We start from the raw sequence: 13,520 nt of genomic DNA on the forward strand, positions 1-13,520 counted from the left end.
AAGGTCAAGAGGGTTGAGCGTGCCGTTAGAGATCGCCTACGGCCACATCACCTTGAAAGCGCCCGATCTCGTCTGATCTCGGAGGCTAAGCAGGGTCGGGCCTGGTTAGTACCTGGATGGGAGACCGCCTGGGAATACCAGGTGCCGTAGGCTTCTTTTTTTCTTGGAGTTCTGGACTTGCCCTGTTTTTTTCCTCGTTTCCCATCTTGGTGCCGCCAAAGTCAAGAGGGTTGAGCGTGCCGTAAGAGATCGCCTACGGCCACATCACCCTGAAAGCGTCCGATCTCGTCTGATCTCGGAGGCTAAGCAGGGTCGGGCCTGGTTAGTACCTGGATGGGAGACCGCCTGGGAATACCAGGTGCCGTAGGCTTCTTTTTTTCTTGGAGTTCTGGACTTGCCCTGTTTTTTTTCCTCGTTTCCCATCTTGGCGCCGCCAAAGTCAAGAGGGTTGAGCGTGCGGTAAGCGATCGCCTACGGCCACATCACCCTGAAAGCGCCCGATCTCGTCTGATCTCGGAGGCTAAGCAGGGTCGGGCCTGGTTAGTACCTGGATGGGAGACCGCCTGGGAATACCAGGTGCCGTAGGCTTCTTTTTTTTGGGGGAGTTCTGGACTTGCCCTGTTTTTTTTCCTCGTTTCCCATCTTGGCGCCGCCAAGGTCAAGAGGGTTGAGCGTGCCATTAGAGATCGCCTACGGCCACATCACCCTGAAAGCGCCCGATCTCGTCTGATCTCGGAGGCTAAGCAGGGTCGGGCCTGGTTAGTACCTGGATGGGAGACCGCCTGGGAATACCAGGTGCCGTAGGCTTCTTTTTTTGGGGGGCCTTCTGGACTTGCCCTGTTTTTTTTCCTCGTTTCCCATCTTGGCGCCGCCAAGGTCAAGAGGGTTGAGCGTGCCGTTAGAGATCGCCTACGGCCACATCACCCTGAAAGCGCCCGATCTCGTCTGATCTCGGAGGCTAAGCAGGGTCGGGCCTGGTTAGTACCTGGATGGGAGACCGCCTGGGAATACCAGGTGCCGTAGGCTTCTTTTTTTCTTGGATTTCTGGACTTGCCCTGTTTTTTTTCCTCGTTTCCCATCTTGGCGCCGCCAAAGTCAAGAGGGTTGAGCGTGCCGTGAGAGATCGCCTACGGCCACATCACCCTGAAAGCGCCCGATCTCGTCTGATCTCGGAGGCTAAGCAGGGTTGGGCCTGGTTAGTACCTGGATGGGAGACCGCCTGGGAATACCAGGTGCCGTAGGCTTCTTTTTTTCTTGGAGTTCTGGACTTGCCCTGTTTTTTTTCTCGTTTCCCATCTTGGTGCCGCCAAAGTCAAGAGGGTTGAGCGTGCCGTAAGAGATCGCCTACGGCCACATCACCCTGAAAGCGCCCGATCTCGTCTGATCTCGGAGGCTAAGCAGGGTCGGGCCTGGTTAGTACCTGGATGGGAGACCGCCTGGGAATACCAGGTGCCGTAGGCTTCTTTTTTTCTTGGATTTCTGGACTTGCCCTGTTTTTTTTCCTCGTTTCCCATCTTGGCGCCGCCAAGGTCAAGAGGGTTGAGCGTGCCGTTAGAGATCGCCTACGGCCACATCACCCTGAAAGAGCCCGATCTCGTCTGATCTCGGAGGCTAAGCAGGGTCGGGCCTGGTTAGTACCTGGATGGGAGACCGCCTGGGAATACCAGGTGCCGTAGGCTTCTTTTTTTCTTGGAGTTCTGGACTTGCCCTGTTTTTTTCCTCGTTTCCCATCTTGGTGCCGCCAAAGTCAAGAGGGTTGAGCGTGCCGTAAGAGATCGCCTACAGCCACATCACCCTGAAAGCGCCCGATCTCGTCTGATCTCGGAGGCTAAGCAGGGTTGGGCCTGGTTAGTACCTGGATGGGAGACCGCCTGGGAATACCAGGTGCCGTAGGCTTCTTTTTTTTGGGGGAGTTCTGGACTTGCCCTGTTTTTTTCCTCGTTTCCCATCTTGGCGCCGCCAAGGTCAAGAGGGTTGAGCGTGCCGTTAGAGATCGCCTACGGCCACATCACCCTGAAAGCGCCCGATCTCGTCTGATCTCGGAGGCTAAGCAGGGTCGGGCCTGGTTAGTACCTGGATGGGAGACCGCTTGGGAATACCAGGTGCCGTAGGCTTCTTTTTTTTGGGGGAGTTCTGGACTTGCCCTGTTTTTTTTCCTCGTTTCCCATCTTGGCGCCGCCAAGGTCAAGAGGGTTGAGCGTGCCTTTAGAGATCGCCTACGGCCACATCACCCTGAAAGCGCCCGATCTCGTCTGATCTCGGAGGCTAAGCAGGGTCGGGCCTGGTTAGTACCTGGATGGGAGACCGCCTGGGAATACCAGGTGCCGTAGGCTTCTTTTTTTGGGGGGCGTTCTGGACTTGCCCTGTTTTTTTTCCTCGTTTCCCATCTTGGCGCCGCCAAGGTCAAGAGGGTTGAGCGTGCCGTTAGAGATTGCCTACGGCCACATCACCCTGAAAGCGCCCGATCTCGTCTGATCTCGGAGGCTAAGCAGGGTCGGGCCTGGTTAGTACCTGGATGGGAGACCGCCTGGGAATACCAGGTGCCGTAGGCTTCTTTTTTTCTTGGATTTCTGGACTTGCCCTGTTTTTTTTCCTCGTTTCCCATCTTGGCGCCGCCAAAGTCAAGAGGGTTGAGCGTGCCGTAAGAGATTGCCTACGGCCACATCACCCTGAAAGCGCCCGATCTCGTCTGATCTCGGAGGCTAAGCAGGGTCGGGCCTGGTTAGTACCTGGATGGGAGACCGCCTGGGAATACCAGGTGCCGTAGGCTTCTTTTTTTCTTGGAGTTCTGGACTTGCCCTGTTTTTTTCCTCGTTTCCCATCTTGGTGCCGCCAAAGTCAAGAGGGTTGAGCGTGCCGTAAGAGATCGCCTACGGCCACATCACCCTGAAAGCGCCCGATCTCGTCTGATCTCGGAGGCTAAGCAGGGTCGGGCCTGGTTAGTACCTGGATGGGAGACCGCCTGGGAATACCAGGTGCCGTAGGCTTCTTTTTTTCTTGGATTTCTGGACTTGCCCTGTTTTTTTTCCTCGTTTCCCATCTTGGCGCCGCCAAGGTCAAGAGGGTTGAGCGTGCCGTTAGAGATCGCCTACGGCCACATCACCCTGAAAGCGCCCGATCTCGTCTGATCTCGGAGGCTAAGCAGGGTCGGGCCTGGTTAGTACCTGGATGGGAGACCGCCTGGGAATACCAGGTGCCGTAGGCTTCTTTTTTTCTTGGAGTTCTGGACTTGCCCTGTTTTTTTCCTCGTTTCCCATCTTGGTGCCGCCAAAGTCAAGAGGGTTGAGCGTGCCGTAAGAGATCGCCTACGGCCACATCACCCTGAAAGCGCCCGATCTCGTCTGATCTCGGAGGCTAAGCAGGGTCGGGCCTGGTTAGTACCTGGATGGGAGACCGCCTGGGAATACCAGGTGCCGTAGGCTTCTTTTTTTTGGGGGAGTTCTGGACTTGCCCTGTTTTTTTCCTCGTTTCCCATCTTGGCGCCGCCAAGGTCAAGAGGGTTGAGCGTGCCGTTAGAGATCGCCTACGGCCACATCACCCTGAAAGCGCCCGATCTCGTCTGATCTCGGAGGCTAAGCAGGGTCGGGCCTGGTTAGTACCTGGATGGGAGACCGCCTGGGAATACCAGGTGCGTAGGCTTCTTTTTTTTGGGGGAGTTCTGGACTTGATCTGTTTTTTTTCCTCGTTTCCCATCTTGGCGCCGCCAAGGTCAAGAGGGTTGAGCGTGCCGTTAGAGATCGCCTACGGCCACATCACCCTGAAAGCGCCCGATCTCGTCTGATCTCGGAGGCTAAGCAGGGTCGGGCCTGGTTAGTACCTGGATGGGAGACTGCCTGGGAATACCAGGTGCCGTAGGCTTCTTTTTTTGGGGGGCGTTCTGGACTTGCCCTGTTTTTTTTCCTCGTTTCCCATCTTGGCGCCGCCAAGGTCAAGAGGGTTGAGCGTGCCGTTAGAGAACGCCTACGGCCACATCACCCTGAAAGCGCCCGATCTCGTCTGATCTCGGAGGCTAAGCAGGGTCGGGCCTGGTTAGTACCTGGATGGGAGACCGCCTGGGAATACCAGGTGCCGTAGGCTTCTTTTTTTCTTGGATTTCTGGACTTGCCCTGTTTTTTTTCCTCGTTTCCCATCTTGGCGCCGCCAAGGTCAAGAGGGTTGAGCGTGCCGTTAGAGATCGCCTACGGCCACATCACCCTGAAAGCGCCCGATCTCGTCTGATCTCGGAGGCTAAGCAGGGTCGGGCCTGGTTAGTACCTGGATGGGAGACCGCCTGGGAATACCAGGTGCCCTAGGCTTCTTTTTTTCTTGGAGTTCTGGACTTGCCCTGTTTTTTTCCTCGTTTCCCATCTTGGTGCCACCAAAGTCAAGAGGGTTGAGCGTGCCGTAAGAGATCGCCTACGGCCACATCACCCTGAAAGCGCCCGATCTCGTCTGATCTCGGAGGCTAAGCAGGGTCGGGCCTGGTTAGTACCTGGATGGGAGACCGCCTGGGAATACCAGGTGCCGTAGGCTTCTTTTTTTTGGGGGAGTTCTGGACTTGCCCTGTTTTTTTTCCTCGTTTCCCATCTTGGCGCCGCCAAGGTCAAGAGGGTTGAGCGTGCCGTTAGAGATCGCCTACGGCCACATCACCCTGAAAGCGCCCGATCTCGTCTGATCTCGGAGGCTAAGCAGGGTCGGGCCTGGTTAGTACCTGGATGGGAGACCGCCTGGGAATACCAGGTGCCGTAGGCTTCTTTTTTTGGGGGGCGTTCTGGACTTGCCCTGTTTTTTTTCCTCGTTTCCCATCTTGGCGCCGCCAAGGTCAAGAGGGTTGAGCGTGCCGTTAGAGATCGCCTACGGCCACATCACCCTGAAAGCGCCCGATCTCGTCTGATCTCGGAGGCTAAGCAGGGTCGGGCCTGGTTAGTACCTGGATGGGAGACCGCCTGGGAATACCAGGTGCCGTAGGCTTCTTTTTTTCTTGGATTTCTGGACTTGCCCTGTTTTTTTTCCTCGTTTCCCATCTTGGCGCCGCCAAAGTCAAGAGGGTTGAGCGTGCCGTAAGAGATCGCCTACGGCCACATCACCCTGAAAGCGCCCGATCTCGTCTGATCTCAGAGGCTAAGCAGGGTCGGGCCTGGTTAGTACCTGGATGGGAGACCGCCTGGGAATACCAGGTGCCGTAGGCTTCTTTTTTTCTTGGAGTTCTGGACTTGCCCTGTTTTTTTCCTCGTTTCCCATCTTGGTGCCGCCAAAGTCAAGAGGGTTGAGCGTGCCGTAAGAGATCGCCTACGGCCACATCACCCTGAAAGCGCCCGATCTCGTCTGATCTCGGAGGCTAAGCAGGGTCGGGCCTGGTTAGTACCTGGATGGGAGACCGCCTGGGAATACCAGGTGCCGTAGGCTTCTTTTTTTCTTGGATTTCTGGACTTGCCCTGTTTTTTTTCCTCGTTTCCCATCTTGGCGCCGCCAAGGTCAAGAGGGTTGAGCGTGCCGTTAGAGATTGCCTACGGCCACATCACCCTGAAAGCGCCCGATCTCGTCTGATCTCGGAGGCTAAGCAGGGTCGGGCCTGGTTAGTACCTGGATGGGAGACCGCCTGGGAATACCAGGTGCCGTAGGCTTCTTTTTTTCTTGGAGTTCTGGACTTGCCCTGTTTTTTTCCTCGTTTCCCATCTTGGTGCCGCCAAAGTCAAGAGGGTTGAGCGTGCCGTAAGAGATCGCCTACGGCCACATCACCCTGAAAGCGCCCGATCTCGTCTGATCTCGGAGGCTAAGCAGGGTCGGGCCTGGTTAGTACCTGGATGGGAGACCGCCTGGGAATACCAGGTGCCGTAGGCTTCTTTTTTTTGGGGGAGTTCTGGACTTGCCCTGTTTTTTTCCTCGTTTCCCATCTTGGCGCCGCCAAGGTCAAGAGGGTTGAGCGTGCCGTTAGAGATCGCCTACGGCCACATCACCCTGAAAGCGCCCGATCTCGTCTGATCTCGGAGGCTAAGCAGGGTCGGGCCTGGTTAAGTACCTGGATGGGAGACCGCCTGGGAATACCAGGTGCCGTAGGCTTCTTTTTTTTGGGGGAGTTCTGGACTTGCCCTGTTTTTTTTCCTCGTTTCCCATCTTGGCGCCGCCAAGGTCAAGAGGGTTGAGCGTGCAGTTAGAGATCGCCTACGGCCACATCACCCTGAAAGCGCCCGATCTCGTCTGATCTCGGAGGCTAAGCAGGGTCGGGCCTGGTTAGTACCTGGATGGGAGACCGCCTGGGAATACCAGGTGCCGTAGGCTTCTTTTTTTCTTGGAGTTCTGGACTTGCCCTGTTTTTTTCCTCGTTTCCCATCTTGGTGCCGCCAAAGTCAAGAGGGTTGAGCGTGCCGTAAGAGATCGCCTATGGCCACATCACCCTGAAAGCGCCCGATCTCGTCTGATCTCGGAGGCTAAGCAGGGTCGGGCCTGGTTAGTACCTGGATGGGAGACCGCCTGGGAATACCAGGTGCCGTAGGCTTCTTTTTTTCTTGGATTTCTGGACTTGCCCTGTTTTTTTTCCTCGTTTCCCATCTTGGCGCCGCCAAGGTCAAGAGGGTTGAGCGTGCCGTTAGAGATCGCCTACGGCCACATCACCCTGAAAGCGCCCGATCTCGTCTGATCTCGGAGGCTAAGCAGGGTCGGGCCTGGTTAGTACCTGGATGGGAGACCGCCTGGGAATACCAGGTGCCGTAGGCTTCTTTTTTTCTTGGAGTTCTGGACTTGCCCTGTTTTTTTCCTCGTTTCCCATCTTGGTGCCGCCAAAGTCAAGAGGGTTGAGCGTGCCGTAAGAGATCGCCTACGGCCACATCACCCTGAAAGCGCCCGATCTCGTCTGATCTCGGAGGCTAAGCAGGGTCAGGCCTGGTTAGTACCTGGATGGGAGACCGCCTGGGAATACCAGGTGCCGTAGGCTTCTTTTTTTCTTGGATTTCTGGACTTGCCCTGTTTTTTTTCCTCGTTTCCCATCTTGGCGCCGCCAAGGTCAAGAGGGTTGAGCGTGCCGTTAGAGATCGCCTACGGCCACATCACCCTGAAAGCGCCCGATCTCGTCTGATCTCGGAGGCTAAGCAGGGTCGGGCCTGGTTAGTACCTGGATGGGAGACCGCCTGGGAATACCAGGTGCCGTAGGCTTCTTTTTTTCTTGGAGTTCTGGACTTGCCCTGTTTTTTTCCTCGTTTCCCATCTTGGTGCCGCCAAAGTCAAGAGGGTTGAGCGTGCCGTAAGAGATCGCCTACGGCCACATCACCCTGAAAGCGCCCGATCTCGTCTGATCTCGGAGGCTAAGCAGGGTCGGGCCTGGTTAGTACCTGGATGGGAGACCGCCTGGGAATACCAGGTGCCGTAGGCTTCTTTTTTTTGGGGGAGTTCTGGACTTGCCCTGTTTTTTTCCTCGTTTCCCATCTTGGCGCCGCCAAGGTCAAGAGGGTTGAGCGTGCCGTTAGAGATCGCCTACGGCCACATCACCCTGAAAGCGCCCGATCTCGTCTGATCTCGGAGGCTAAGCAGGGTCGGGCCTGGTTAAGTACCTGGATGGGAGACCGCCTGGGAATACCAGGTGCCGTAGGCTTCTTTTTTTTGGGGGAGTTCTGGACTTGCCCTGTTTTTTTTCCTCGTTTCCCATCTTGGCGCCGCCAAGGTCAAGAGGGTTGAGCGTGCCGTTAGAGATCGCCTACGGCCACATCACCCTGAAAGTGCCCGATCTCGTCTGATCTCGGAGGCTAAGCAGGGTCGGGCCTGGTTAGTACCTGGATGGGAGACCGCCTGGGAATACCAGGTGCCGTAGGCTTCTTTTTTTCTTGGAGTTCTGGACTTGCCCTGTTTTTTTCCTCGTTTCCCATCTTGGTGCCGCCAAAGTCAAGAGGGTTGAGCGTGCCGTAAGAGATCGCCTACGGCCACATCACCCTGAAAGCGCCCGATCTCGTCTGATCTCGGAGGCTAAGCAGGGTCGGGCCTGGTTAGTACCTGGATGGGAGACCGCCTGGGAATACCAGGTGCCGTAGGCTTCTTTTTTTCTTGGATTTCTGGACTTGCCCTGTTTTTTTTCCTCGTTTCCCATCTTGGCGCCGCCAAGGTCAAGAGGGTTGAGCGTGCCGTTAGAGATCGCCTACGGCCACATCACCCTGAAAGCGCCCGATCTCGTCTGATCTCGGAGGCTAAGCAGGGTCGGGCCTGGTTAGTACCTGGATGGGAGACCGCCTGGGAATACCAGGTGCCGTAGGCTTCTTTTTTTCTTGGAGTTCTGGACTTGCCCTGTTTTTTTCCTCGTTTCCCATCTTGGTGCCGCCAAAGTCAAGAGGGTTGAGCGTGCCGTAAGAGATCGCCTACGGCCACATCACCCTGAAAGCGCCAGATCTCGTCTGATCTCGGAGGCTAAGCAGGGTCGGGCCTGGTTAGTACCTGGATGGGAGACCGCCTGGGAATACCAGGTGCCGTAGGCTTCTTTTTTTCTTGGAGTTCTGGACTTGCCCTGTTTTTTTTCCTCGTTTCCCATCTTGGCGCCGCCAAAGTCAAGAGGGTTGAGCGTGCCGTAAGAGATCGCCTACGGCCACATCACCCTGAAAGCGCCCGATCTCGTCTGATCTCGGAGGCTAAGCAGGGTCGGGCCTGGTTAGTACCTGGATGGGAGACCGCCTGGGAATACCAGGTGCCGTAGGCTTCTTTTTTTTGGGGGAGTTCTGGACTTGCCCTGTTTTTTTTCCTCGTTTCCCATCTTGGCGCCGCCAAGGTCAAGAGGGTTGAGCGTGCCGTTAGAGATCGCCTACGGCCACATCACCCTGAAAGCGTCTGATCTCGGAGGCTAAGCAGGGTCGGGCCTGGTTAGTACCTGGATGGGAGACCGCCTGGGAATACCAGGTGCCGTAGGCTTCTTTTTTTGGGGGGCGTTCTGGACTTGCCCTGTTTTTTTTCCTCGTTTCCCATCTTGGCGCCGCCAAGGTCAAGAGGGTTGAGCGTGCCGTTAGAGATCGCCTACGGCCACATCACCCTGAAAGCGCCCGATCTCGTCTGATCTCGGAGGCTAAGCAGGGTCGGGCCTGGTTAGTACCTGGATGGGAGACCGCCTGGGAATACCAGGTGCCGTAGGCTTCTTTTTTTCTTGGATTTCTGGACTTGCCCTGTTTTTTTTCCTCGTTTCCCATCTTGGCGCCGCCAAAGTCAAGAGGGTTGAGCGTGCCGTAAGAGATCGCCTACGGCCACATCACCCTGAAAGCGCCCGATCTCGTCTGATCTCGGAGGCTAAGCAGGGTCGGGCCTGGTTAGTACCTGGATGGGAGACCGCCTGGGAATACCAGGTGCCGTAGGCTTCTTTTTTTCTTGGAGTTCTGGACTTGCCCTGTTTTTTTCCTCGTTTCCCATCTTGGTGCCGCCAAAGTCAAGAGGGTTGAGCGTGCCGTAAGAGATCGCCTACGGCCACATCACCCTGAAAGCGCCCGATCTCGTCTGATCTCGGAGGCTAAGCAGGGTCGTGCCTGGTTAGTACCTGGATGGGAGACCGCCTGGGAATACAAGGTGCCGTAGGCTTCTTTTTTTCTTGGATTTCTGGACTTGCCCTGTTTTTTTTCCTCGTTTCCCATCTTGGCGCTGCCAAGGTCAAGAGGGTTGAGCGTGCCGTTAGAGATCGCCTACGGCCACTTCACCCTGAAAGCGCCCGATCTCGTCTGATCTCGGAGGCTAAGCAGGGTCGGGCCTGGTTAGTACCTGGATGGGAGACCGCCTGGGAATACCAGGTGCCGTAGGCTTCTTTTTTTCTTGGAGTTCTGGACTTGCCCTGTTTTTTTCCTCGTTTCCCATCTTGGTGCCGCCAAAGTCAAGAGGGTTGAGCGTGCCATAAGAGATTGCCTACGGCCACATCACCCTGAAAGTGCCCGATCTCGTCTGATCTCGGAGGCTAAGCAGGGTCGGGCCTGGTTAGTACCTGGATGGGAGACCGCCTGGGAATACCAGGTGCCGTAGGCTTCTTTTTTTTGGGGGAGTTCTGGACTTGCCCTGTTTTTTTCCTCGTTTCCCATCTTGGCGCCGCCAAGGTCAAGAGGGTTGAGCGTGCCGTTAGAGATCGCCTACGGCCACATCACCCTGAAAGCGCCCGATCTCGTCTGATCTCGGAGGCTAAGCAGGGTCGGGCCTGGTTAGTACCTGGATGGGAGACCGCCTGGGAATACCAGGTGCCGTAGGCTTCTTTTTTTCTTGGATTTCTGGACTTGCCCTGTTTTTTTTCCTCGTTTCCCATCTTGGCGCCGCCAAGGTCAAGAGGGTTGAGCGTGCCGTTAGAGATCGCCTACAGCCACATCACCCTGAAAGCGCCCGATCTCGTCTGATCTCGGAGGCTAAGCAGGGTCGGGCCTGGTTAGTACCTGGATGGGAGACCGCCTGGGAATACCAGGTGCCGTAGGCTTCTTTTTTTCTTGGAGTTCTGGACTTGCCCTGTTTTTTTCCTCGTTTCCCATCTTGGTGCCGCCAAAGTCAAGAGGGTTGAGCGTGCCATAAGAGATCGCCTACGGCCACATCACCCTGAAAGCGCCCGATCTCGTCTGATCTCGGAGGCTAAGCAGGGTCGGGCCTGGTTAGTACCTGGATGGGAGACCGCCTGGGAATACCAGGTGCCGTAGGCTTCTTTTTTTTGGGGGAGTTCTGGACTTGCCCTGTTTTTTTCCTCGTTTCCCATCTTGGCGCCGCCAAGGTCAAGAGGGTTGAGCGTGCCATTAGAGATCGCCTACGGCCACATCACCCTGAAAGCGCCCGATCTCGTCTGATCTCGGAGGCTAAGCAGGGTCGGGCCTGGTTAGTACCTGGATGGGAGACCGCCTGGGAATACCAGGTGCCGTAGGCTTCTTTTTTTTGGGGGAGTTCTGGACTTGCCCTGTTTTTTTTCCTCGTTTCCCATCTTGGCGCCGCCAAGGTCAAGAGGGTTGAGCGTGCCGTTAGAGATCGCCTACGGCCACATCACCCTGAAAGCGCCCGATCTCGTCTGATCTCGGAGGCTAAGCAGGGTCGGGCCTGGTTAGTACCTGGATGGGAGACCGCCTGGGAATACCAGGTGCCGTAGGCTTCTTTTTTTGGGGGGCGTTCTGGACTTGCCCTGTTTTTTTTCCTCGTTTCCCATCTTGGCGCCGCCAAGGTCAAGAGGGTTGAGCGTGCCGTTAGAGATCGCCTACGGCCACATCACCCTGAAAGCGCCCGATCTCGTCTGATCTCGGAGGCTAAGCAGGGTCGGGCCTGGTTAGTACCTGGATGGGAGACCGCCTGGGAATACCAGGTGCCGTAGGCTTCTTTTTTTCTTGGATTTCTGGACTTGCCCTGTTTTTTTTCCTCGTTTCCCATCTTGGCGCCGCCAAGGTCAAGAGGGTTGAGCGTGCCGTTAGAGATCGCCTACGGCCACATCACCCTGAAAGCGCCCGATCTCGTCTGATCTCGGAGGCTAAGCAGGGTCGGGCCTGGTTAGTACCTGGATGGGAGACCGCCTGGGAATACCAGGTGCCGTAGGCTTCTTTTTTTCTTGGAGTTCTGGACTTGCCCTGTTTTTTTCCTCGTTTCCCATCTTGGTGCCGCCAAAGTCAAGAGGGTTGAGCGTGCCGTAAGAGATCGCCTACGGCCACATCACCCTGAAAGCGCCCGATCTCGTCTGATCTCGGAGGCTAAGCAGGGTCGGGCCTGGTTAGTACCTGGATGGGAGACCGCCTGGGAATACCAGGTGCCGTAGGCTTCTTTTTTTCTTGGAGTTCTGGACTTGCCCTGTTTTTTTTCCTCGTTTCCCATCTTGGCGCCGCCAAAGTCAAGAGGGTTGAGCGTGCCGTAAGAGATCGCCTACGGCCACATCACCCTGAAAGCGCCCGATCTTGTCTGATCTCGGAGGCTAAGCAGGGTCGGGCCTGGTTAGTACCTGGATGGGAGACCGCCTGGGAATACCAGGTGCCGTAGGCTTCTTTTTTTTGGGGGAGTTCTGGACTTGCCCTGTTTTTTTTCCTCGTTTCCCATCTTGGCGCCGCCAAGGTCAAGAGGGTTGAGCGTGCCGTTAGAGATCGCCTACGGCCACATCACCCTGAAAGCGCCCGATCTCGTCTGATCTCGGAGGCTAAGCAGGGTCGGGCCTGGTTAGTACCTGGATGGGAGACCGCCTGGGAATACCAGGTGCCGTAGGCTTCTTTTTTTGGGGGGCGTTCTGGACTTGCCCTGTTTTTTTTCCTCGTTTCCCATCTTGGCGCCGCCAAGGTCAAGAGGGTTGAGCGTGCCATTAGAGATCGCCTACGGCCACATCACCCTGAAAGCGCCCGATCTCGTCTGATCTCGGAGGCTAAGCAGGGTCGGGCCTGGTTAGTACCTGGATGGGAGACCGCCTGGGAATACCAGGTGCCGTAGGCTTCTTTTTTTCTTGGAGTTCTGGACTTGCCCTGTTTTTTTCCTCGTTTCCCATCTTGGTGCCGCCAAAGTCAAGAGGGTTGAGCGTGCCGTAAGAGATCGCCTACGGCCACATCACCCTGAAAGCGCCCGATCTCGTCTGATCTCGGAGGCTAAGCAGGGTCGGGCCTGGTTAGTACCTGGATGGGAGACCGCCTGGGAATACCAGGTGCCGTAGGCTTCTTTTTTTCTTGGAGTTCTGGACTTGCCCTGTTTTTTTTCCTCGTTTCCCATCTTGGCGCCGCCAAAGTCAAGAGGGTTGAGCGTGCCGTAAGAGATCGCCTACGGCCACATCACCCTGAAAGCGCCTGATCTCGGAGGCTAAGCAGGGTCGGGCCTGGTTAGTACCTGGATGGGAGACCGCCTGGGAATACCAGGTGCCGTAGGCTTCTTTTTTTTGGGGGAGTTCTGGACTTGCCCTGTTTTTTTTCCTCGTTTCCCATCTTGGCGCCGCCAAGGTCAAGAGGGTTGAGAGTGCCGTTAGAGATCGCCTACGGCCACATCACCCTGAAAGCGTCTGATCTCGGAGGCTAAGCAGGGTCGGGCCTGGTTAGTACCTGGATGGGAGACCGCCTGGGAATACCAGGTGCCGTAGGCTTCTTTTTTTGGGGGGCGTTCTGGACTTGCCCTGTTTTTTTTCCTCGTTTCCCATCTTGGCGCCGCCAAGGTCAAGAGGGTTGAGCGTGCCGTTAGAGATCGCCTACGGCCACATCACCCTGAAAGCGCCCGATCTCGTCTGATCTCGGAGGCTAAGCAGGGTCGGGCCTGGTTAGTACCTGGATGGGAGACCGCCTGGGAATACCAGGTGCCGTAGGCTTCTTTTTTTCTTGGATTTCTGGACTTGCCCTGTTTTTTTTCCTCGTTTCCCATCTTGGCGCCGCCAAAGTCAAGAGGGTTGAGCGTGCCGTAAGAGATCGCCTACGGCCACATCACCCTGAAAGCGCCCGATCTCGTCTGATCTCGGAGGCTAAGCAGGGTCGGGCCTGGTTAGTACCTGGATGGGAGACCGCCTGGGAATACCAGGTGCCGTAGGCTTCTTTTTTTCTTGGAGTTCTGGACTTGCCCTGTTTTTTTCCTCGTTTCCCATCTTGGTGCCGCCAAAGTCAAGAGGGTTGAGCGTGCCGTAAGAGATC

General features: G+C 56.2%; 59 non-coding genes and 3 pseudogenes across 59 annotated transcripts; all 62 read left to right on the forward strand.

Annotated features, from left to right (window-relative positions):
* Positions 1–34: 34 nt before the first annotated feature.
* On the forward strand, positions 35–153 carry LOC141119993 (5S ribosomal RNA). Its single transcript, XR_012239326.1, has one exon. It is a non-coding gene; the product is annotated as a 5S ribosomal RNA (ribosomal RNA).
* A 98-nt stretch (positions 154–251) lies between these two features.
* On the forward strand, positions 252–370 carry LOC141120205 (5S ribosomal RNA). The gene has a single exon (XR_012239531.1). It is a non-coding gene; the product is annotated as a 5S ribosomal RNA (ribosomal RNA).
* A 99-nt stretch (positions 371–469) lies between these two features.
* On the forward strand, positions 470–588 carry LOC141118080 (5S ribosomal RNA). The gene has a single exon (XR_012237467.1). It is a non-coding gene; the product is annotated as a 5S ribosomal RNA (ribosomal RNA).
* Positions 589–688: 100 nt separating this feature from the next.
* On the forward strand, positions 689–807 carry LOC141118081 (5S ribosomal RNA). The gene has a single exon (XR_012237468.1). It is a non-coding gene; the product is annotated as a 5S ribosomal RNA (ribosomal RNA).
* Positions 808–907: 100 nt separating this feature from the next.
* Positions 908–1,026, forward strand: LOC141118082 (5S ribosomal RNA). The gene has a single exon (XR_012237469.1). It is a non-coding gene; the product is annotated as a 5S ribosomal RNA (ribosomal RNA).
* Positions 1,027–1,125: 99 nt separating this feature from the next.
* LOC141120987 (5S ribosomal RNA) lies at positions 1,126–1,244 on the forward strand. The gene has a single exon (XR_012240131.1). It is a non-coding gene; the product is annotated as a 5S ribosomal RNA (ribosomal RNA).
* Positions 1,245–1,342: 98 nt separating this feature from the next.
* LOC141118083 (5S ribosomal RNA) lies at positions 1,343–1,461 on the forward strand. Its single transcript, XR_012237470.1, has one exon. It is a non-coding gene; the product is annotated as a 5S ribosomal RNA (ribosomal RNA).
* Positions 1,462–1,560: 99 nt separating this feature from the next.
* Positions 1,561–1,679, forward strand: LOC141120342 (5S ribosomal RNA). The gene has a single exon (XR_012239665.1). It is a non-coding gene; the product is annotated as a 5S ribosomal RNA (ribosomal RNA).
* A 98-nt stretch (positions 1,680–1,777) lies between these two features.
* On the forward strand, positions 1,778–1,896 carry LOC141120255 (5S ribosomal RNA). The gene has a single exon (XR_012239581.1). It is a non-coding gene; the product is annotated as a 5S ribosomal RNA (ribosomal RNA).
* Positions 1,897–1,995: 99 nt separating this feature from the next.
* Positions 1,996–2,114, forward strand: LOC141119896 (5S ribosomal RNA). Its single transcript, XR_012239229.1, has one exon. It is a non-coding gene; the product is annotated as a 5S ribosomal RNA (ribosomal RNA).
* A 100-nt stretch (positions 2,115–2,214) lies between these two features.
* Positions 2,215–2,333, forward strand: LOC141118084 (5S ribosomal RNA). The gene has a single exon (XR_012237471.1). It is a non-coding gene; the product is annotated as a 5S ribosomal RNA (ribosomal RNA).
* A 100-nt stretch (positions 2,334–2,433) lies between these two features.
* LOC141118085 (5S ribosomal RNA) lies at positions 2,434–2,552 on the forward strand. The gene has a single exon (XR_012237472.1). It is a non-coding gene; the product is annotated as a 5S ribosomal RNA (ribosomal RNA).
* A 99-nt stretch (positions 2,553–2,651) lies between these two features.
* On the forward strand, positions 2,652–2,770 carry LOC141118087 (5S ribosomal RNA). Its single transcript, XR_012237474.1, has one exon. It is a non-coding gene; the product is annotated as a 5S ribosomal RNA (ribosomal RNA).
* A 98-nt stretch (positions 2,771–2,868) lies between these two features.
* Positions 2,869–2,987, forward strand: LOC141118088 (5S ribosomal RNA). The gene has a single exon (XR_012237475.1). It is a non-coding gene; the product is annotated as a 5S ribosomal RNA (ribosomal RNA).
* Positions 2,988–3,086: 99 nt separating this feature from the next.
* LOC141118089 (5S ribosomal RNA) lies at positions 3,087–3,205 on the forward strand. The gene has a single exon (XR_012237476.1). It is a non-coding gene; the product is annotated as a 5S ribosomal RNA (ribosomal RNA).
* A 98-nt stretch (positions 3,206–3,303) lies between these two features.
* On the forward strand, positions 3,304–3,422 carry LOC141118090 (5S ribosomal RNA). The gene has a single exon (XR_012237477.1). It is a non-coding gene; the product is annotated as a 5S ribosomal RNA (ribosomal RNA).
* A 99-nt stretch (positions 3,423–3,521) lies between these two features.
* LOC141120558 (5S ribosomal RNA) lies at positions 3,522–3,639 on the forward strand. Its single transcript, XR_012239874.1, has one exon. It is a non-coding gene; the product is annotated as a 5S ribosomal RNA (ribosomal RNA).
* Positions 3,640–3,739: 100 nt separating this feature from the next.
* Positions 3,740–3,858, forward strand: LOC141120169 (5S ribosomal RNA). The gene has a single exon (XR_012239496.1). It is a non-coding gene; the product is annotated as a 5S ribosomal RNA (ribosomal RNA).
* Positions 3,859–3,958: 100 nt separating this feature from the next.
* LOC141118091 (5S ribosomal RNA) lies at positions 3,959–4,077 on the forward strand. Its single transcript, XR_012237478.1, has one exon. It is a non-coding gene; the product is annotated as a 5S ribosomal RNA (ribosomal RNA).
* Positions 4,078–4,176: 99 nt separating this feature from the next.
* Positions 4,177–4,295, forward strand: LOC141120492 (5S ribosomal RNA). The gene has a single exon (XR_012239810.1). It is a non-coding gene; the product is annotated as a 5S ribosomal RNA (ribosomal RNA).
* A 98-nt stretch (positions 4,296–4,393) lies between these two features.
* On the forward strand, positions 4,394–4,512 carry LOC141118092 (5S ribosomal RNA). The gene has a single exon (XR_012237479.1). It is a non-coding gene; the product is annotated as a 5S ribosomal RNA (ribosomal RNA).
* Positions 4,513–4,612: 100 nt separating this feature from the next.
* On the forward strand, positions 4,613–4,731 carry LOC141118093 (5S ribosomal RNA). Its single transcript, XR_012237480.1, has one exon. It is a non-coding gene; the product is annotated as a 5S ribosomal RNA (ribosomal RNA).
* A 100-nt stretch (positions 4,732–4,831) lies between these two features.
* On the forward strand, positions 4,832–4,950 carry LOC141118094 (5S ribosomal RNA). Its single transcript, XR_012237481.1, has one exon. It is a non-coding gene; the product is annotated as a 5S ribosomal RNA (ribosomal RNA).
* A 99-nt stretch (positions 4,951–5,049) lies between these two features.
* Positions 5,050–5,168, forward strand: LOC141120377 (5S ribosomal RNA). Its single transcript, XR_012239700.1, has one exon. It is a non-coding gene; the product is annotated as a 5S ribosomal RNA (ribosomal RNA).
* Positions 5,169–5,266: 98 nt separating this feature from the next.
* LOC141118095 (5S ribosomal RNA) lies at positions 5,267–5,385 on the forward strand. The gene has a single exon (XR_012237482.1). It is a non-coding gene; the product is annotated as a 5S ribosomal RNA (ribosomal RNA).
* A 99-nt stretch (positions 5,386–5,484) lies between these two features.
* LOC141118096 (5S ribosomal RNA) lies at positions 5,485–5,603 on the forward strand. The gene has a single exon (XR_012237483.1). It is a non-coding gene; the product is annotated as a 5S ribosomal RNA (ribosomal RNA).
* Positions 5,604–5,701: 98 nt separating this feature from the next.
* On the forward strand, positions 5,702–5,820 carry LOC141118098 (5S ribosomal RNA). The gene has a single exon (XR_012237485.1). It is a non-coding gene; the product is annotated as a 5S ribosomal RNA (ribosomal RNA).
* A 99-nt stretch (positions 5,821–5,919) lies between these two features.
* LOC141120335 (5S ribosomal RNA) lies at positions 5,920–6,039 on the forward strand. The gene has a single exon (XR_012239659.1). It is a non-coding gene; the product is annotated as a 5S ribosomal RNA (ribosomal RNA).
* A 100-nt stretch (positions 6,040–6,139) lies between these two features.
* Positions 6,140–6,258, forward strand: LOC141118099 (5S ribosomal RNA). Its single transcript, XR_012237486.1, has one exon. It is a non-coding gene; the product is annotated as a 5S ribosomal RNA (ribosomal RNA).
* Positions 6,259–6,356: 98 nt separating this feature from the next.
* Positions 6,357–6,475, forward strand: LOC141119951 (5S ribosomal RNA). The gene has a single exon (XR_012239284.1). It is a non-coding gene; the product is annotated as a 5S ribosomal RNA (ribosomal RNA).
* A 99-nt stretch (positions 6,476–6,574) lies between these two features.
* Positions 6,575–6,693, forward strand: LOC141118100 (5S ribosomal RNA). Its single transcript, XR_012237487.1, has one exon. It is a non-coding gene; the product is annotated as a 5S ribosomal RNA (ribosomal RNA).
* A 98-nt stretch (positions 6,694–6,791) lies between these two features.
* On the forward strand, positions 6,792–6,910 carry LOC141120366 (5S ribosomal RNA). Its single transcript, XR_012239689.1, has one exon. It is a non-coding gene; the product is annotated as a 5S ribosomal RNA (ribosomal RNA).
* Positions 6,911–7,009: 99 nt separating this feature from the next.
* LOC141118101 (5S ribosomal RNA) lies at positions 7,010–7,128 on the forward strand. Its single transcript, XR_012237488.1, has one exon. It is a non-coding gene; the product is annotated as a 5S ribosomal RNA (ribosomal RNA).
* A 98-nt stretch (positions 7,129–7,226) lies between these two features.
* On the forward strand, positions 7,227–7,345 carry LOC141118102 (5S ribosomal RNA). The gene has a single exon (XR_012237489.1). It is a non-coding gene; the product is annotated as a 5S ribosomal RNA (ribosomal RNA).
* A 99-nt stretch (positions 7,346–7,444) lies between these two features.
* LOC141120336 (5S ribosomal RNA) lies at positions 7,445–7,564 on the forward strand. The gene has a single exon (XR_012239660.1). It is a non-coding gene; the product is annotated as a 5S ribosomal RNA (ribosomal RNA).
* A 100-nt stretch (positions 7,565–7,664) lies between these two features.
* On the forward strand, positions 7,665–7,783 carry LOC141120034 (5S ribosomal RNA). The gene has a single exon (XR_012239367.1). It is a non-coding gene; the product is annotated as a 5S ribosomal RNA (ribosomal RNA).
* Positions 7,784–7,881: 98 nt separating this feature from the next.
* Positions 7,882–8,000, forward strand: LOC141118103 (5S ribosomal RNA). The gene has a single exon (XR_012237490.1). It is a non-coding gene; the product is annotated as a 5S ribosomal RNA (ribosomal RNA).
* Positions 8,001–8,099: 99 nt separating this feature from the next.
* On the forward strand, positions 8,100–8,218 carry LOC141118104 (5S ribosomal RNA). Its single transcript, XR_012237491.1, has one exon. It is a non-coding gene; the product is annotated as a 5S ribosomal RNA (ribosomal RNA).
* A 98-nt stretch (positions 8,219–8,316) lies between these two features.
* On the forward strand, positions 8,317–8,435 carry LOC141120356 (5S ribosomal RNA). The gene has a single exon (XR_012239679.1). It is a non-coding gene; the product is annotated as a 5S ribosomal RNA (ribosomal RNA).
* Positions 8,436–8,534: 99 nt separating this feature from the next.
* Positions 8,535–8,653, forward strand: LOC141118105 (5S ribosomal RNA). The gene has a single exon (XR_012237492.1). It is a non-coding gene; the product is annotated as a 5S ribosomal RNA (ribosomal RNA).
* Positions 8,654–8,753: 100 nt separating this feature from the next.
* On the forward strand, positions 8,754–8,862 carry LOC141120637 (5S ribosomal RNA; annotated as a pseudogene).
* A 100-nt stretch (positions 8,863–8,962) lies between these two features.
* On the forward strand, positions 8,963–9,081 carry LOC141118106 (5S ribosomal RNA). The gene has a single exon (XR_012237493.1). It is a non-coding gene; the product is annotated as a 5S ribosomal RNA (ribosomal RNA).
* Positions 9,082–9,180: 99 nt separating this feature from the next.
* On the forward strand, positions 9,181–9,299 carry LOC141118107 (5S ribosomal RNA). The gene has a single exon (XR_012237494.1). It is a non-coding gene; the product is annotated as a 5S ribosomal RNA (ribosomal RNA).
* Positions 9,300–9,397: 98 nt separating this feature from the next.
* Positions 9,398–9,516, forward strand: LOC141120529 (5S ribosomal RNA). The gene has a single exon (XR_012239845.1). It is a non-coding gene; the product is annotated as a 5S ribosomal RNA (ribosomal RNA).
* A 99-nt stretch (positions 9,517–9,615) lies between these two features.
* Positions 9,616–9,734, forward strand: LOC141120106 (5S ribosomal RNA). Its single transcript, XR_012239436.1, has one exon. It is a non-coding gene; the product is annotated as a 5S ribosomal RNA (ribosomal RNA).
* Positions 9,735–9,832: 98 nt separating this feature from the next.
* On the forward strand, positions 9,833–9,951 carry LOC141120035 (5S ribosomal RNA). Its single transcript, XR_012239368.1, has one exon. It is a non-coding gene; the product is annotated as a 5S ribosomal RNA (ribosomal RNA).
* A 99-nt stretch (positions 9,952–10,050) lies between these two features.
* LOC141118109 (5S ribosomal RNA) lies at positions 10,051–10,169 on the forward strand. The gene has a single exon (XR_012237496.1). It is a non-coding gene; the product is annotated as a 5S ribosomal RNA (ribosomal RNA).
* Positions 10,170–10,268: 99 nt separating this feature from the next.
* Positions 10,269–10,387, forward strand: LOC141120394 (5S ribosomal RNA). Its single transcript, XR_012239716.1, has one exon. It is a non-coding gene; the product is annotated as a 5S ribosomal RNA (ribosomal RNA).
* Positions 10,388–10,485: 98 nt separating this feature from the next.
* LOC141118110 (5S ribosomal RNA) lies at positions 10,486–10,604 on the forward strand. The gene has a single exon (XR_012237497.1). It is a non-coding gene; the product is annotated as a 5S ribosomal RNA (ribosomal RNA).
* A 99-nt stretch (positions 10,605–10,703) lies between these two features.
* On the forward strand, positions 10,704–10,822 carry LOC141118111 (5S ribosomal RNA). The gene has a single exon (XR_012237498.1). It is a non-coding gene; the product is annotated as a 5S ribosomal RNA (ribosomal RNA).
* A 100-nt stretch (positions 10,823–10,922) lies between these two features.
* Positions 10,923–11,041, forward strand: LOC141118112 (5S ribosomal RNA). Its single transcript, XR_012237499.1, has one exon. It is a non-coding gene; the product is annotated as a 5S ribosomal RNA (ribosomal RNA).
* Positions 11,042–11,141: 100 nt separating this feature from the next.
* Positions 11,142–11,260, forward strand: LOC141118113 (5S ribosomal RNA). The gene has a single exon (XR_012237500.1). It is a non-coding gene; the product is annotated as a 5S ribosomal RNA (ribosomal RNA).
* A 99-nt stretch (positions 11,261–11,359) lies between these two features.
* On the forward strand, positions 11,360–11,478 carry LOC141118115 (5S ribosomal RNA). The gene has a single exon (XR_012237502.1). It is a non-coding gene; the product is annotated as a 5S ribosomal RNA (ribosomal RNA).
* A 98-nt stretch (positions 11,479–11,576) lies between these two features.
* LOC141118116 (5S ribosomal RNA) lies at positions 11,577–11,695 on the forward strand. Its single transcript, XR_012237503.1, has one exon. It is a non-coding gene; the product is annotated as a 5S ribosomal RNA (ribosomal RNA).
* A 99-nt stretch (positions 11,696–11,794) lies between these two features.
* LOC141120320 (5S ribosomal RNA) lies at positions 11,795–11,913 on the forward strand. The gene has a single exon (XR_012239644.1). It is a non-coding gene; the product is annotated as a 5S ribosomal RNA (ribosomal RNA).
* A 100-nt stretch (positions 11,914–12,013) lies between these two features.
* On the forward strand, positions 12,014–12,132 carry LOC141118117 (5S ribosomal RNA). Its single transcript, XR_012237504.1, has one exon. It is a non-coding gene; the product is annotated as a 5S ribosomal RNA (ribosomal RNA).
* A 100-nt stretch (positions 12,133–12,232) lies between these two features.
* On the forward strand, positions 12,233–12,351 carry LOC141118118 (5S ribosomal RNA). Its single transcript, XR_012237505.1, has one exon. It is a non-coding gene; the product is annotated as a 5S ribosomal RNA (ribosomal RNA).
* Positions 12,352–12,449: 98 nt separating this feature from the next.
* Positions 12,450–12,568, forward strand: LOC141118119 (5S ribosomal RNA). Its single transcript, XR_012237506.1, has one exon. It is a non-coding gene; the product is annotated as a 5S ribosomal RNA (ribosomal RNA).
* Positions 12,569–12,667: 99 nt separating this feature from the next.
* On the forward strand, positions 12,668–12,776 carry LOC141120620 (5S ribosomal RNA; annotated as a pseudogene).
* Positions 12,777–12,876: 100 nt separating this feature from the next.
* On the forward strand, positions 12,877–12,985 carry LOC141120638 (5S ribosomal RNA; annotated as a pseudogene).
* A 100-nt stretch (positions 12,986–13,085) lies between these two features.
* LOC141118121 (5S ribosomal RNA) lies at positions 13,086–13,204 on the forward strand. Its single transcript, XR_012237508.1, has one exon. It is a non-coding gene; the product is annotated as a 5S ribosomal RNA (ribosomal RNA).
* Positions 13,205–13,303: 99 nt separating this feature from the next.
* Positions 13,304–13,422, forward strand: LOC141118122 (5S ribosomal RNA). The gene has a single exon (XR_012237509.1). It is a non-coding gene; the product is annotated as a 5S ribosomal RNA (ribosomal RNA).
* The last annotated feature ends 98 nt before the right edge of the window (positions 13,423–13,520 follow it).

This window comes from Aquarana catesbeiana, linkage group LG13 (genome assembly GCF_042186555.1).
Source record: "Aquarana catesbeiana isolate 2022-GZ linkage group LG13, ASM4218655v1, whole genome shotgun sequence".
NCBI classification, from domain to species: domain Eukaryota; kingdom Metazoa; phylum Chordata; class Amphibia; order Anura; family Ranidae; genus Aquarana; species Aquarana catesbeiana.